Below are 5,833 nucleotides of genomic sequence, written 5' to 3' on the forward strand. Positions count from 1 at the left end.
GCAGCAAATGCTGGGGACAGCACCTTTCCTGTGACACTACATCTCCCTCGAAACCACCCCATTTTGGTCAATCTCTTCCCCTGGCACTTACAAAATGCCACGGCAGTGCAGGGCTGGAGAGAGCCTGCAAAGGGCGAGGGCTGCTCCCTATTTACCACGCACAGAGCACTTTGTCCCCTCCGTCCAGGCTCACAGGTCTGAACTTTCCGAAATCAATTTACATTTTTAAATTCCTTTATGAGTCCTCGGTATTCATCATCATTTTCTTCGCTTGCAGGGATCCAGCGGGCTTTGTTCCAAGATATTTTTTAATATTTAGAGCATCAAACAGATATTTAAAATATCAATTATCTTGTTTGGATAAGTAGCCATTAAACATGCAGAGCAACTTCCTCCACCTGAACGTCTGCAGGCTAAAAGTGCCTCGCATTTCATATGACATTCTTAATCTGTGGTTTTCAAATCATTTTACAAGTGCTAATGAATAAAGTTTATTAGCAATCCAGTGGAGGAGGCAAGGGCTCTTATCCTCTTTCTATTGCATGGAAATTGGGAGATATTTGTGTGTAATCTCGTTTGCTCTTGCTGGATGCCAAATGAGCTCACCCGCTTTCCCCGCACCTCCCCAGCAGCACAAAAACTCATTACAGGGCTTCAATGTGTTCACTAAACTCCTTTACTCCTTTACTCCAGGCTGGGACCCTCCATAAGTGAGAATCAGATCAGGAGGGGACAGCCCTGGCATCACGGTGACCACAGCCCGCAGTGCCCTGGGTGACACCGGCTCCAACCATGGTTGGGAGCAGCTGAGCAAGGGGCAGGACCTTTGCTAAAACACTTTGCTGGGATTTTTGTATTGTATTTATTTATTTTTTTTTAACACAGTGATTTTATGAACTTGTCTTTTCTGGATTTCAGGTGCAAAGTGCCTATGCATTTTAACGTCATGTGTCTGAGCTGAGTATTCAGGTGCTTGCAACATCGTCAAGTTCTTACGACCAAAAAAGCTGTTAAGACCAGAAAAAACATTAAAGGATATTCTTAGCATATTTAACTGAAATGCTGCAGTCCGGCATCTGCAAACATCTGCATGGGAGCAGTGGTCTGCCTGCAGGTGCCTACTGAACCTATAAGAAAGACAACACGAGGGGAGCAGACTTGTCCTCCTCGGTGTGTAAATCCGTGCCTGGACCCATGACTGGCAGAGGTGCTCTGAGTTTGGGTGGCGTGTCCACAAGTAAAGCACTCCTCAGAGCGATGTCTTTCCTATCTCAGAAGCAGGGGTATTTCTGATGTTAATTACAGCCCCAATTACCCCCTCCCATGTGGGAGCGGCTGACCTAGCAGTGAGTGCACCTTCTGCAGGCAGGGTCCCCCCTAGCATGGGACCCCAGGGGGACACGTGGGTCCCCAAGCACACACAGAGCTCCCGAGGGGCTGGCTCTCGCAGGACTCCCACAAAGGGAGCTCTGACATCTTCCCCAATGGGTGCAGGGCTCATCCTACCTGAAGGACAACTGTCACTTCGTTAGGGATATCAATTACTGCCCGCCTGGCAATAGCTATTCCTTGGTTGGCGGCTCTGCGTTCAGAAATATGAGCATCTTCTGATCGAAAAGACCACTTTTATGCTCTCAGCCCACACGGTTTTGCATGTGGTAATATATCCCAGCGAGACTATTAGACAAATAGGTTCTTAAAATCTTATCTCAGATCTTGCTCAAACATGAGATTTTTGTAATCATAAATGCTAAATATGCCGCTCCCATGTAAGGATGCTAACTGCAAGAGGGATTTGGGCTTGCCTGAAAATGCTGCAGCCTGGGAAAGTCATAGTTAAAGCATCACTCTCTTGATAAACAGCTCAAGTTGACAACACACCCATCCTCCTCCTGTAATTATATCTGATCATGTTGCTGGAGGGGGAAAAAAGGGTGACAGTGCGAGGACAGAGGCCGCATCCCTGACCTGGTGAGCTGCACGGTCCCTGCTGGCCACAGTGCTGGCAAATGAGAGCAGCCTAAAAGGGCAGTCAGGTAAGCAGGGGGGGCGTTAGCTTGCGTCTTCCATCCCCGGGAGGCTTTCAGGGCTGGCAGATGGGAAATGAGGTACTTACGCCGTTGGCATTATGGCCAGCTCGCGTGCCAGCTCCCCGGGGAGGGAGCCAGCTCTGTGGATGAAAAGGCCAGCACGTGACAGGGCGGGTGGAGAGTGGCCACGGGGATGAGGAGTCACAGGATTGTAGAACATTGGAAAAAACCTTCAAGATCATCCCATCCCACCAAGAGCAGGGTCTGGGCCATTCCTAGTGGTCCCCCAGGTGATATACCCACCTCTGGTCTTGCACCTAATGTGCACTCCTGGGGATGAAAACAACCTCCAGAGCTGGGCAAGTCCCCAGCTGTGCCCAGTTTCCCAGGGCTGAGCACTCATCCCCAAAAAGCCATCGTGTGGCCATGACTTTCAGCAAGCTGTGATCTCTAGCACGGGGTGAGGGGTAGCATTCTGTGTTTCCCATGCTATCAAAAGCACAAAGCTGTCCTTCTGCTCCCATTTAATCTAAATGCTCACTATTTTCCCAGGGTGAATGTTCTTATGGGGTTTTGGAACATTTTTTTTTTTTTTTTGGCCAAGGCAGCAACATTTCTTAACGAGTAAATTTGCCTTTATTTTCCTTTCCTATGCATAAACCCTAAACTCTCTCAATATCTAATTGTTTTGTGTGCCTCAGACAAAGTGTAATCAACAGACAGGATGGTGGAGAAGTGTGAAATGACAGAGTGACATTCTATGCTTAAATAAGCAAACTACACCCAAATCTAACAGCGGATTGGAAATATTTCCATAATAAGGGTGCATAAATTACCCCCATTATTGGAAAGCTCTTACTTGCGTCTTACCAGCCACATTTGCAGTGTTCACGAGAACTGATACACTGTGATCATGCTAGACGTGCCTCTGTTACAGCAATTATAAAGCACGTTGTGAAAATATCAGGGTGTCTGCAGAGCAGCTGAAGTTGTACAATCTCCTTGGTATTTGCTCATTGCTTTTGTGAGATTAACAAATGCAATTATTATATGGGAAGAAAACCTATGTTTGGAAAAGCATAGATGACTTTTAGGTATTTATCTAATGAAATAAAAATAATAATATTAAAAAAAAATGCATTTTAGGATTGCCAATGCATAATAGTATTTAGACACAGCAAGGAGGACAGTTCACCAGGAAAACGGGCAATAAAGCCCGATGGAGTTAAAACATCTCAGAGAGATGTGCTGTTGGTCTCCCATGTGCAACCTGTGTTGGATATTTTGCTCAAATAGGAGCAAAGCAGGAAAACAGGGGGTGGGCGTCCTGCAGGGGGTCTGAAGGTGCCCGGCACTGATTGCTGCTGTGGAGCCGATCCTGGCTCGACATGAGATCTGCGGTGCCACGGGGAACCAGGACATCACTAGCAGCCCCTTCTCTCAGCTCACCTTTTGTAAAGGACTTTTTTATTTGATGAAATCCTACCTTTCAAAGAAGAGCAAGTGCTTTTTTTCCTTTAAAGGGAAATCTTATCATAATTGGCCGAAAACAGAGCCCTTGTAATATTTTTTTCCAAAACAATATTCATCATGTTATATATTTTTTTCTGAAATGTTTTATCTTACTTGAATACATCTAGTGATGTGAAGTTAGGAAAAGGCAATTTAGAATTATTATAGAACTACTGAAAACCTGGAAAATAATGATATTAACAATAGAAAAAGAAAAGGAAAAAGAAAAGGAAAAAGAAAAGGAAAAAGAAATTAAAAAGAGTTAAAAATTAAGAAGAGATATGTTGTGCTTTACATATCATGGCTACATTTATCTTTTGACAAGATAACATAAAGCAGCTGCCCTGCACACAGTTCAGGTCCTATTGCAATTGCTGTGTTCATTTAAAAGATCGTGTTAACTTCATTTTAATAGTATGAGGTTCTTGAAGCACAAGTGTTTCAAAATTAAAATCAGTCAACATAAATAAAAGACTTCAGCAACTCTGAAATGCCTTAAAGGATTGTTCTTAATTAATTTTAATACATAATATAACAGGAAAATGAACTTGTGCTGTATTATTTTTATTATAAAGGCATATGTAGAGCAAGTTTGGAAATCGTCCACAGGCAGTGAAGTGCAAAGGGTAAAACAGCAGCGTAAATGATAACCATAATTAGTTTATTAAAAATTGCTCAGTTTTAACAAGCCATGAAGTTATGAATGTACAAAAGACATTGCTTGTATTACAAATTAGAAAGCCCTTCCCGATACCTGGAAAACCTGACCCATACGCTAGGATTTTGTGCATTAATTTATCCTGCAGAGTCCTTAATGTCTGACACCGGCTGTAACATTACAACTTTGGGTATGACTTTATTAAGGGATGACTTCCAAAGCCCTAAAGAATACTTATGATGTTGTAATATATATTTCAAAAGAGGATTATGTCTGTGATGCTAAAACCTAGACGTTTTAAAAGCGAGTTTACTGAAACGAAAAAGATTACATACGTTCATTTGTGTTGCACCAGGTAGAGATTTTTCACCTTCATTTCAACTGTGTTGCAAACCTCAGCTGTGTCACAGCAGAGAAATGCATTTAAAATCCCTCAGAGTGCCATCACCGAGACGTGGTTCTGCAGCAGAATTCCAGAAAAGGGGCTGGGGCTTGTGCTGAACCATAAACGATGGGGAAAAAAAAAAAGAAAAATATAGAAAACCAGGGCAAAACCCTTTTTGCAGTGTGTTAACAAGAGAGATGGGTCAGGCTGATCCGCAGTGGGGAAGCTGGATTTCAAGGGCTGTGCTGCATTTTGGGTGCTGAACTTCAAAAAAAGATGGGAAAAAGTTCAGAGAAGAGCAAGAAGGATGAAGAAGTTTAGAAAAGTTGACCTGTGAGAAGAGCCTGATTAAACTGGGTTTGTTTAATTTAGGAAAGAGAGGACGGGTAATAGTTTTCCAAGATGTAAAAGGCTGTTGCGGAGAAAAACACGATCAGTTGTTCTCCAGATCCACTGGGGGTAGAACGAGAAATAATCAGCTTAATTTGCAGCCAAAAAAAAAAATGTAGGTTAGATCTTAGCTAAAATGTCAAACTATAAAGAGAGTTCAGCTCTGGGAGAGGTTACCTGGGAGTATTGCAAAAAATCTGGCCCTGGAGGTTCCTGAGGCTGGGTTAGGGGAGCAGGTGGGGATGTTCAGGGTACATGGGATGGACCCTGCAGTGCTGCCCCCAGTGCTGACCAGATGATGAGACTTTATTGCAGAATGTGCTGGTGGCTTTGGGGTTTTCAGACTGTGGTGTTTTGTTCTAAATATCCCATTTTTTGACTGTCAGCATCATGAGAAACACATGTCTTTCAGCAGAATTTTTTTTTTGATATTTCCCCCCTTAGGTCAGACCCTATTTTAATGCTGATGTATCTAATCATATGTACAGGTCATTTTTAAATAGGAAAGTTGACTGATTGCCTTCAGTGAAGACAATTCACATGATATATGTGTGCTTGTAAAAGCCAAACTCTTCTGGTTTTGCCACACAGATGTGGGGCTCCTGCAGCTTCCCCTTAGCTTGGCTGCCCAGGTACCAGCCCTGATGAATGGCCCCAACCCTCACAGGGTCACTCTCAGGCAAGGAAATACTGGGTATGGGTCAGGGCTGCCTCCCACCTGCTGAGAAAATGCAACTTTCTGTCCTTGTTGACCTTGCTTGCTCCAAAGGCAAAGTCCTTCCTCAAAGACCTGTCTGAGGCTGTGCCGCGAGTGCCTGAAAGTCCCACCTCAGAGGGGAGGGAAAGGGAAGGGAAGGG

Source organism: Anas acuta, chromosome 2 (genome assembly GCF_963932015.1).
Source record: "Anas acuta chromosome 2, bAnaAcu1.1, whole genome shotgun sequence".
NCBI classification, from domain to species: Eukaryota; Metazoa; Chordata; class Aves; order Anseriformes; family Anatidae; genus Anas; species Anas acuta.